The sequence below is a fragment of the Somniosus microcephalus genome, chromosome 30 (genome assembly GCF_052327205.1).
Source record: "Somniosus microcephalus isolate GS21.2 chromosome 30, FLI_Smic_1.0, whole genome shotgun sequence".
Lineage (NCBI taxonomy): Eukaryota > Metazoa > Chordata > Chondrichthyes > Squaliformes > Somniosidae > Somniosus > Somniosus microcephalus.
The window spans coordinates 34,580,070-34,592,937 of record NC_141016.1 but is presented as its reverse complement, the minus strand read 5'-3'; positions in this window follow the sequence as shown (position 1 = coordinate 34,592,937).

The window sequence follows — 12,868 nt, the reverse complement described above, 5'->3', positions numbered from 1 at the left end:
TCACAGATTGCTGCTGGCTGCAGCGAAGCTGGACTGCCTCCTGTCTCTGGTCCCCCACAGCTTATGGCTGTTGAGTGGGGGCCTCTGTTCTCTGGCTTTTCCCTGGCTCGGGAAACCGCTCTATTCCACTGTAAAGTGGGTGACCATGCTTTCTTAGGCTGGGGCACCCGCTGAGACCTTCTGAGGGGTGTCTCTATGGGGGAAACTTTGGCTGGCAGACCCTGAGCTTGGGTCACAGCCCCAGCTGGCTGGGAACCTTCTCCCCCATGTCCAAATAGCCCGCACTGTATAATGTACCTGGAAGCCTGCTGGTACAAATCTCTCTCTCCTGATCCAAAACCTGGTGTCAGCTCCCTCCCTATGTCTCCTACCACCCCATTGTCCACCCCTCCTCACTGCCAGAGCTCCTCAAAACCCGGAGCTGTGGGCTGCTGCCTTGGGATCTCTAATTCCCTAGCCAGCCTTTCCCTGGGTGATGCCTGTGGGATAGTTTGATTTGGGCTGCCAGTAAAATCCAGCTGACCTGCCTTCGGGCTGATCAGACAAATCATCCCCTTTGATGCATTTAAAGCCATGTTAAGGCTTTCTATCTCTGCACTACAGGGGCCATGATCTGCTTCCTCAAACCTTAGGGCGCAGGCCAGCTTATAAGCTGCCCTTGCTTCCCTAAACCTTTCCTCCTGCTCTCTCTTCTCTCCCTTCCTAACCCAGCCACCTATACCCCGATAGGTCAGCCTACACGCTGCTGCTAACATCCGCAGGGCTACTCACATACTGAAAACAACGAGAGAAACAAGAGCTGATGCTTTCTCCAGATCCAGACCACTTATTAAATCAAAAACTGCCTCCACTCCGACCTGGCTCGCCATTGTAAGGATTTTGGGGGCTTCGTTTAAACTGGTTTAAGGTAATCTACCTGGCCAGCAGTCTTTTTGCTGCTGCACTCTAAATCAATTTACAAACAGCGGTTTCGAATCGCTACCCCTCCTTTAGTTCTGAGTGGAGGAACTTATAATTAATGATATTAAAACGGAACATGTGGTTTGGATGAGAGAAAAAAATCAAGCTTTATTAACTAAAAGAAACTACAATCACAATATCAAACTATCCCACACGAACACAGTAAAATTGTAAAACTATACAGCAGGGGGGTTGCAGATGGTGAAAACGAGGGGTACAATGGCTACAATGTTATTTAAACAATCTTAGCAATTCCCTTAAATCACCATCCCCCCATAAGTCCTGCTAGGTTGCCTTGTTGAGAGTCAGAAAATCTCTGCTCACATGGTCCAGCGAAGAGAGAGAGAGATAGAGAGAGAGCTCACCTATGTCCCAGGAAGTCAAGAGGCAAGAGCCAAGAGTCAAGAGAGCGAGCTGGCTGCTCAGCCCTTTTTTTATACCTGGTGAGCCCCTCACATCCTGCCTTGCAAGGGCTGTGTGCAAAATTAACCCCAAAGCTGTGATAGGCTAACTCAAAGTGGTTAGATTGAGTTAATGTGATTTTCAGAGCTCCCTTTGCTGAAACAAAAGGGAGATACATCTGCTCTATAGTCCAGTACTGGGTGATTGGAAACCCATTCAAGATACAAAGAGTCTCTTCTGCAGTTTAGGTGTATCCACTCGATATACAAACAAATGCTAATAGCATTCAATTGCTTTATAAACAAAGCAATGTCCTTTGTCTTCATTGAACCTTACTTCCAGACACAGAAAGCTGCATTCCAAACCTCTTTTGTCATTCGGCCATGTGGTGTGACAGCCATTTTATCCCTGGAAATTTAAAAAGCACATTGCCCAGGGATACTTTAATCAAAAAACATGAATCTTCAGAACTGTAAATTATTGCGAATTCTTACATCACTGCAGAACAATCGTCATTTGCAATGCGATAAACCATTTCAATGGACTATCATTTTGCAATATTATAGCCATTTGAAATGCAATGGCATATGGCAATGGAATATTACTTTAAAATATAACAGTCTTTTGCAATGCAATAGAAAATTGCAATGGAACATCACTGCAATAATTTCATCATTTGCAATGTGATAGAACATTTCAATGGACTATCAGTTTGCAATATAATAGTAATTTGCATTGCAATAGAACATTGGGATGGAATATTACCTTGCAATATAATAGTCATTTGCAATGCAATAGAATATTTCAATGGGATATCACTTTGCAATGCGATCGTCATTTGCAATGCAATAGAACATTGCAATGGAATATCACTTAACAGCATAGAAGTCATTTTTAATGCAATAGAACATTGCAATGGTGGCATAGGTGGCATAGTGGTTAGCACTGTTGCCTCACAGCGCCAGGGACCCGGGTTCGAATCCGGCCTCGGGTGACTGTCTGTGTGGAGTTTGCACATTCTCCCCGTGTTTGCGTGGGTTTCCTCCGGGTGCTCCGGTTTCCTCCCACAGTCCAAAGATGTGCGGGTTAGGTTGATTGGCTATGATAAATTGACCCTTAGTGTTAGGGGGATTAAATACGTGGGGTTACGGGGATAGGGTGGGATATGTGTTGGTGTAGGGGTTACAGGGATTGGGTGGGATATGTGTCGGTGCAGGCTCGATGGGCCGAAATGGCCTCTATCTGCACTGTGGGGTTTCTGTGATTCTGTGATTCTGTGATCACTTAGCAATGTAATAGTTACTTGCAATGCAAATGCACATTGCAAAGGAATATCACTTTGCAATAGATTGTCATTTGCAATGCAATAGAACATTGCAATGGAATAGTACCATGCCATATATTAGTCATTTGCAATGCAAGAGAACATTGCAATGGAACATCACTGCAATATAATCGTCATTTGCAATGCGAAAAAACATTTCAATGGACTATCCGTTTGCAATATAATAGCCATTTGAAATGCAAAGGCATATGGCAATGGATTATTACATTAAAATATAAGAGTCTTTTGTAATGCAATAGAACATGGCAATGGAATATCGCTGCAATAATTCCATCATTTGCAATGCGATAGAACATTTCAATGGACTATCAGCTTGCAATGTAAAAGTCATTTGCATTGCAATAGAACATTGGAATGTAATATTACCTTGCAATATAATAGTCATTTGTAATGCAATAGAACATTGCAATGGTATATCACTTAGCAATGTAACAGTTACTTACAATGCAAAAGCACATTGCAAAGGAATACCACTTTGCTATATAATTGTCATTTGCAACGCAATAGCAAATTGCAATGGAATATCGATTTGCAAAATAATCGTTACTTGCAATGCAATATAACCTTGCAATTGAATATGCAATGCATTAGCTCATTGGAATGCAAGGTTGCTTTGCAATATCATCGTCATTTGCAATGCAATACAAAATGCAATGGAATATCACTTTGCAATCTAATAGTCATTTGCAATGCAATAGCAAATTGCAATGAAATATAAATTGGCAATATAATAGTAATTGCAATGCAATATCACATTGTAATGGAATATCCCTTTAAAGTAAATTCATAATTGGCAATGAAATAGCATATTGCAATGGAATATCAATTTGAAATATAATTGTCATTTGCAATGCAATAGAACATTGCAATGGAATAACATTTTGCAGTATAATAGTGATCTGCAATGCAATAGAACTTTGCACTGGAATATTACCTTGCAATATAATAGTCATTTGCAATGAAGTAGTACATTGCAATGGGACATGGCTTTGCAGTATAATAGTAATTTGCAATGAATTAGAACATTGCAATGGAATATCACTGCAATATAATCGTTATTTGCAACGCAATAGAACATGGCAATGGAATATCGCATTGCGTTATGATCATCATTTGCAATGCAATAGAACATTGCAATGGAATATCACTTTGCAATAGTATCGTCATTTGCAATGCAACAGCACATTGCAAAGTAATTTCAGTTTGCAGAGTAATAGTCATTTGCAATGCATTAGAACATTGCAATGGTATATCACTTAGCAAAGTAATCGTCACTTGCAATGTAAAAGCACATTGCAATGGAATATCACTTTGCAATATAACTGTCATTTGCAATGCAACAGCAAATTGCAATGGAATATCGATTTGCTAAATATTTGTTATTTGCAATGCAATATAACTTTGCAATTGAATATCACTTTGCAATATAATAGTAATTTGCATGCAATAGAAAATTACGATGGGATATCACTTTGCAATATAATAATCATTTGCAATGCAATAGCACATTGGAATACAATGTCGCTTCGCAATTTAATCGTCATTTTAAATGCAATGGAATATCACTTTGCAATAAAATAGTCATTTGCAATGCAATAGCAAAATGCAATGGAATATAAATTTGCAATATAATAGTCATTTGCAATGCTATATCACATTCTAATGGAATATCGCTTTAAAATAAAATTGTAATTGGCAATGCAATAGCATATTTCAATGGAATATCAATTTGAAATATAATCGTCATTTGCAATGCAATAGAGCATTGCAATGGAATAATATTTTGCAGTATAAAAGTGACTTCCAATGCAATAGAACTTTGCATTGGAATATTATCTTGCAATATAATAGTCATTTGCAATGACGTAGCACATTGCAATAGAATATGGCTTTGCAGTATAATAGTAATTTGCAATGCATTAGAATATTGCAATGGAATATCACTGCAATATATTCGTTATTTTCTATAGCATTAAAAGACAGGCATAGCTTGGACCCATGTGGGTTAACCAGTGACAAGTTTATTTGGAGGAAGTGAGCAGTGTCAAAGGAAAAGCTGTTTAATGTGAGACGGAGATTGGCCAGGTGGAGGAGGGTGGTTGTGGATTGGGATTGGTTGGGCCGCCATGCATGGATGAAGCGCAGGGCCCGCAGGCCATCCTGCTGGGGTGGAGGTGTAGAGGGACTGGACAACCTGGGGAGAAAACAAGATGTAGAGTCACTGGACATCCTTGTAAGGGATGAATGTGTAGAAGGACTGAACGTCATGATGAGAGAAGGAGATGTAAATGGACTGGACAATCTGGTGAGCGATGGAGGTGTCGGGGCCTGAATGTCCTGGTGGGGGTGAGGTTGTAGAAGTACTGGGCATCTATGGTGAAAAGGAGACATCTACGACCATGAAACTGGAATGGTTAAAAAGGTGAATGCTGTCGGAAGAGATTAGACAAGGGGAGAACATTTACAGTTGAGATAGGAAGAAATCAGTTCCGTGGGGCATTAACAGGTTGATAAGATTGGTCTACCGGCGGGGTCCTGTTTGTGGATGTTTGAAAGGAGGGAGCAGTGGCTGTGCCAGGTGAGTGGACTATCAGTTTGGAGGCCGTGTGATGAAGATGTCCAGAGGAGATGAGGTCATTGCCAGCCTGGGAAAGGATTGCTTGATGTTCGGTGGTGGGGTCACGGTGCGGGGGAGGGACAAGGAGATGTCAGAGTTTGGGCTGTATTTTGCGGCCAATACGGGTGTGTACAAGGTGTGCATGTGTCCGTAGATTCCACGCTAGTTCGGGGATTAGGCATCGAAATCTTCTTAAATAGCAAAATACTGCAGATGCTGGAAATCTGAAATAATAACAGGACATGCTGGAAATACTCTGCAGGCCAGGCAGCATCCGTGGAGAGAGAAACAGAATTAACGTTTTAGGTCTGGGACCCTTCATCAGAACTGGAAAAAGCTGGATATGTAACAGATATTAAGCAGGAGCAGAGACGGGGGCGCGGGGCGGCGGGGGGGTTGTTAGGAGGGGAGGAAGGAATTGAAAGAGCATCCTGTACTTTTGTAAGAGGCAGAAAAGATAAAATGTTGCAAATGGGAATGGCAAAAATCATACTGCATGAAAAATGGGGGCAGGGCTAATTATCTGAAATTGTTGAACTGAATGTTGAGTCCGGCAGGCTGTAAAGTGCCCAATCAAAAGATGAGGTGCTGTTCCTCGAGCTTACCTTGAGCTTCATTGGAACAATGTAATAGGCCGAGGACAGAGAAAACAGAGCGGGAGTGAAGCGATGAATTAAAGTGACACGCGACCGAAAGCTCAGGGTCACCCTTACGAACTGAACGGAGGTGTTCCCCAAAGCGGTCGCCCAATCTGCGTTTGGTCTCCCCAATATAGAGGAGACCGCATCGTGAGCAGCGAATGCAGTATATTAAATTGCAAGAAGAACAGGTAAATTGCTGTTTCACGTGGAAGGGGTGTTTGGGGCCTTGGACAGTGGGAAGGGTGGAGGTAAAAGGGCATGAGTTGCATCTCCTGCGCTTGCACGGGAAGGTGCCAGGTGAAGGAGAAGGGCTGTTGTGGGTGACTGAGGAGTGGACCAGGGTGTCACAGAGGGAGCGGTCCCTTCGGAACTCCACACAGTCACCCGAGGCCAGATTCGAACCCAGGTCCCTAGCGCTGTGAGGTAACAGTGCTAACCACTATGCCACCGTGCTGCCCAAGATGCTAAGTGATATTACATTGCAATGTTCTATTGCATTGTAATGTACTATGGCATTGCAAATGACGATTCTATTGCAATGTTCTATTCCATTGCAATGTTCTATTGCTTTGCAAATGATGATTATAATGCAATGCGATATTCCAATGCAATGTTCTATTGCATTGCAAATGACAATTATATTGCAGAGATAGTCCATTGCAATATTCTAATTACTATTATACTGCAAAGCCATATTCCATTGCAATGTGTTACTTCATTGCAAATGACTTGTATTGCAAGGTAAAATTCCAATGCAAATTTCTATTGCATTGCAAGTGAATATTATACTGCAAAGTGATATTCCATTGCAATGCGCTATTGCATTGCAAATGACTATAATATTGCAAAATGTTATTCCATTGCAATGCTCTATTGCATTGCAAATTATTATTATATTGCAAATGTATATTCCATTGCAATTTGCTATTGCATTTCAAATGACTATTATATTGCAAAGTGATATTCCATTGCATTGTTATATTGCCTTGCAAATGACTATTATATTGCAAAGCAACATTGCATTCCAATGTGCTATTGCATTGCAAATGACTATTAAATAGTAAAGTGATATTCAATTGCAATGTGCTATTGCATTGCAAATGTCTATTATATTGTAAAGTAATATTACATTGCAATGTTCTATTGCATTGCAAATGATGATTATAATTCAAAGCGATATTCCATTACAATGTGATAATACATTGCAAATGACTATTACATTGCAAATTTATATTCCATTGCAATTAGATATTGCATTGCAATTGACTATTATATTGCAGAATGATATTCTATTGCATTGTTATATTGCATTGCAAATGAGGATTATATTGCAAAACGACATTGCATTCCAATGTGCTATTGCATTGCAAATAACTATTATATAGCAAAGTGATATTCAATTGCAATGTGCTATTGCATTGCAAATGTCAATTATATTGCAATGTTATATTACATTGCAATGTTCTATTGCATTGCAAATGACGATTATATTGCAAAGCGATATTCCAATGCAATGTTGTATTGCATTGCAAAGGACGGTTATATGGCAAAGCGATATTCCATTGCAATATGCTATTGCATTGCAAATGACTATTATATTGCAAAGTAATATTCCATTGCAATGTTTTATTGAATTGCTAGTGACGATTATATTTCAAAGTGATATTCCATTGCAATGTGCTATTGCATTGAAAGTGACTAAAATATTGCAATGTGATATCGTATTGGTACATGAGCAGTGGTGTTCATTCAAGGAGATATTTCACAACTTTCAAGAAAAATATATTCCACTGAGGAAAAAGCGGCGTAAAAAAAAGACAGCCATCCGTGGCTAAGTAAAGTAATAAAGGACAGTATCCGACTGAAAACAAGGCATATAAAGCAGCCAAATCTAGTGGGAGGATAGAAGATTGGGAAGCACTTAAAAGCCAGCAATGAATAACTAAAAGATTAATTAAGAAAGGGAAGATAGATTAGGAAAGTAAACTAGCAAAAAATATAAAAACAGATAGCAAGAGTTTCTACAGTGATATAAAAAGAAAAAGGGTGGCTAAAGTGAATGTTGGTCCCTTAGAGGACGAGACCGGGAAATTAGTAGTGGGAAACATGGAGATGGCAAATACGCTGAACAATTATTTTGTATCAGTCTTTACAGTAGAGGACATTAAAAATATCCCAACACTGGACAAAAAGGGGGTTATGGGGGGGAGGAGCTAAACATGATTAAAATCACTAAGGAGATGGTACATAAGAACATAAGAAATAGGAGCAGGAGTAGGCCATACGGCCCCTCGGGCCTGCTCCGCCATTCAATAGGACCATGGCTGATCTGAATATAGACTCACGTCCAATTCCCTGCCGTCTCCCCGGTAAGATAATGGGACTTAAGGCGAATAAATCCCTGGACCTGATGGCTTACATCCTAGTGTCTTGAGAGAAGTAGCGTTAGGGATTGCGGATGCATTGGTGGTAATTTTCCAAAACTCCCTGGATTCAGGAAAGGTCCCAGAAGATTGGAAAACTGCTAATGTAATGCCCTTATTTAAAAAGGGAGGTAGACAAAAGGCTGGAAACTATAGACCAGTTAGCCTAACATCTGTGGTTGGTAAAATGTTGGAGCCCATTATTAAGGAAGCAGTAACAGGACACTTGGATAAGCATAACTTAAACGGACAGAGTCAGCATAGTTTTATGAAGGGGGAGTCATGTTTGACAAATTTGCTCGAATTCTTTGAGGACGTAACAAACAGGGTGGATAAAGGGGAACCAGTGGATGTGGTGTATTTGGACTTCCAAAAGGCATTTGACAAGGTGCCACACAAAAGATTACTGCACAAGATAAAAAATCACGGGATTGGGGGTAATATACTGGCATGGGTGAATGATTGGCTATCTAACAGAAAACAGAGAGTGGGGATAAATGGGTCATTCTTGGGTTGACAATCAGTAACTAGTGGTGTTCCGCAGGGGTCAGTGCTGGGACCCCAACTCTTTACAATCTATATTAACGATTTGGAGGAGGGGACCAAGTGCAACATATCCAAGTTTGCCGAAGATACAAAGATGGGAGGGAAAGCATTGAGTGAGGAGGACATAAAAAAACCTGCAAAAGGTCATAGACAGGCTAAGTGAGTACTGGGCAGAAATTTGGTAGATGGAATATAAATGTTGGAAAGTGTGAGGTTATGCACTTTGGCAGAAAAAATCTAAGAGCAAGTTATTATCTAAATGGAAAGAAACTGCAAAGTGCTCCAGTACAAAGGGGTCTGGGGGTCCTGGTGCATGAAACACAGAAGGTTAGTATGCAGGTGATCAGGAAGGCCAATGGAATCTTGGCTTTTATTGCAAGGGGGATGGAGTATAAAAGCAGGGAAGTCTTGCTGCAGTTATACAGGGTACTGGTGAGGTCACACCTGGAATACTGCGCACAGTTTTTGTTTCCATATGTAAGAAAAGATATACTTGCTCTCGAGGCAGTTCAGAGAAGGTTCACTCGGTTGATTCCGGAGAGGAGGGGGTTGACTTATGAGGAAAGGTTGAGTAGGTTGGGCCTCTACTCATTGGAATTCAGAAGAATGAGAGGCGATCTTATCGAAACATATAAGATTATGAGCGGGTTTGATCGGGTGGATGCGGGGAGGATGTTTCCACTGATTGGTGAGACTAGAACTAGGGGGCATAATCTTAGAATAAGGGGCTGCCCTTTCAAAACTGAGATGAGGAGAAACTTCTTCACTCAGAGGGTAGTAAATCTATGGAATTTCATACCTCAGAGAGCTGTGGAAGCTGCGACACTAAATAAATTTAAAACGGAGATAGACAGTTTCCTATCTGATAAGGGAATTAGGGGTTACGGGCAATGGGCAGGGACGTGGACGTGAGTCTAGGTTCGGATCAGCCATGATCCTATTGAATGGTGGAGCAGGCCCGAGGGGCCGTATGGCCTACTCCTGCTCCTACTTATGTTCTTATGTTCTTATATTATGTTTTTATGTATTGATTGGAGGATGTGAGCAGCCTCTGGACCAATGGGAGGTTAGGAGCCACTGTGTGGGGATTGGATTAGGTGAGCAGGCTCTGGGCCAATGGCAGGGCAGGAGTCAGTGTATGTGGATTGGAGGATGTGAGCTGCCTCTGGGCCAATGGCAGGGCAGGATTCAGTGTATGTGGATTGGAGGAGGGGAGCAGGCTTTGGGCCAATGGCAGCGTAGGAGTCAGTGTGTGGGCATTGGATTAGGTGAGCAGCCTCTGGGCCAATGGCAGGGCAGGAGTCAGTGTGTGGGGATTGGAGGAGGGGAGCACATTCTGGGCTAAAATCTAGCCAGGGTAAAATGGAACCAAAGACTGACAGGAAAAACTATAACAGAACAATGGGTGATCTTTAAGGAGGAGATGTTCCAAGTACAAGCTAGGTACATTCCAACAAGAGGGAAGGGTGAGGGAACCAAAGCAAGGGCTCCTTGGATGACGGGGGAGATAGAGAAGATGATGAAACAAAAAAAGAGAGTGTATGATGCATGTCAGGTGAATTCTTCAAGGGAGAACCAGACCAAATACAGTAAGTTGAGAGGGGAAGTAAAGATGAAAATAAGATTGGCAAAGAGAGAATATGAGAGCAGAATGGCGGTTAACATAAAAGGGAACCCAAAAATCTTCTACCGGCATGTAAACAGTAAGCAGGTTGTAAGAGGCGGGGTGGGGCCCATTAGAGACAAAGAAGGTGATATATGCTTAGAGGTGCAGGGCAAGGCTAGAATACTCAATGAGTACTTTGTATCGGTGTTTACTAAGGAGGTGGATGCTGACAAAATATCAGCAGAAGTGGAAAAGGTAGAAGCAATGGAAGGGGTGAAAATTGATAGACAGGATGTACTAGAAAGGCTGGGTATGCTTAGAGTAGATAAGTCACCTGGTCCAGATGGCTTGCATCCCAGGTTGCTAAGGGAATTGTGGGAGGAGATAGCAGAAGGGCTTGCCATAATTTTCCAATCTTCTCTAGATGTGGGGGAGGTGCCTGAGGATTGGAAAGTGGCAGATGTGACACCATTGTTCAAGAAAGCATGTGAGGACAATCCTAGTAACTACAGGACAGTCAGTTTAACATCAGTGGTGGGTAAAGTTTTAGCAACAATAATCAAGGAAAAAATTAACAGGCACTTGGAGAGGTTTAAGCTAATTAAGGAGTGCCAACACGGATTTGTAAAAGACTGATCATGTTTGACGAAACTAATTGCATTTTTTAATGAAGTAACAGGGAGGATTGATGAAGGGAATGCAATGGATGTTGTCGACATGGATTTTAGGAAGGCATTTGACAAAGTACCACATGAAAGGCTGGTTAACAAAATTGAGGCTCATGGGAATAGATGGGTCAGTGGCAGCTTGGATAAGGAATTGGCTTAAGGACAGAAAACAGAGAGTTGTGGTAAATGGCTGTTTTTCAGACTGGAGGATGGTAGACAGTGGTGTTCCCCAAGGGTCAGTGCTGGGGCCACTGCTTTTTTGATGTATATAAATGACCTGGATATTGTAATACAGAGTAGAATTTCTAAATTTGCCGATGACACCAAACTTGGAGGTGTGGCAAACAGTGAGGATGATACCAATCGACTGCAACAGGACATAGAAAGGCTAGCAGAATGGGCAGACAAGTGGCAGATGGAATTTAATACAGACAAGTGTGAGGTGATGCATTTTGCCAGAAGGAACAGGAAGAGGCAATATACACTTAATGGCACAGTTTTAAAGAGTGTGCAGGGATAGAGGGACCTGGGAGTTAATGTGCATAGGTCCCTGAAGGTGGCAGGACATATTGAGTGGTTAGCAAAGCATATGGGATCTTGTGCTTCATAAATAGAGGTATTGAGTACAAAAGTAGAGAAGTTATGCTGAACCTTTATAAAGCGCTGGTTAGGCCACAACTGGAGTACTGCGCCCAGTTCTGGTCACCACACTTTAGGAAGGATGTGAAGGCCCTTGAGAGGGTGCAGAGGAGATTTACCAGAATGGTTCCGGGGATGGGGGATCTTAGCTACCAGGACAGGTTGGAGAAGCTGGATTTGTTTTCATTAGAGCAAAGGAGGTTGAGGGGTGATTTGATAGAGGTGTACAAGATTATGACGGGTTTGGATAGGCTAGATGTGGAAAGGCTGTTCCTACAAGTTGATGGTACAAGGACTCGGGGACACGGATTTAAGGTTTTGGGCAAGAGATACAGGGGGGATGTGAGGGAAAACTTTTTTATGCAGCGAGTGGTGATGATCTGGAACTCGCTGCCAATGGAGACACAATGCTTTCAAGGGGGGACTGGATAGGCACTTGAGGGAAATGAACTTGCAGAGTTATGGGGATAGAGCGGGGGTATGGGACTGACTGGCTTGCTCTAGAGAGCCGGCACGGACTCGATGGGCCAAATGGCCTCATTCTGTGCCGTTATGACTCTGAGACTCTTTCATTCAGTCGTTCATTCAGTTATTAATTCATTCTGACATTCAGTCATTCCAACCATCATTCTTTCAATTTGTCAATTCAGTCATTTCATTGAGTTAAAGATTTCCCTGTCGTAGATTGCTAGCTTTTCACTGAACTTTCAATTTTTAATAAAAACAGAAAATGCTGGAAATACTCAGCAGGTAATTTTTAGTCTGCCTTGTCACTTTGTGATATCTTTCAACAAAAGTGCTTATTTCACTGAGTTCCAGCTTTACCTGTTGTGGATTATTGGCCCAAACACTGTGGCCAGCAGCGTCGTTCCCGAGTACCTTGACAGGCCGCCAGTTCACCATTAACTTGCGGTATTTTTCAAAGGCGGTATGGCGGTACACAAGATACGGCCATTATTTTTTTAACTGTATCCAACTCATTTTTAGCCGTTCTTGTCAGTTTTTGTGTTTGTTCAGCAGA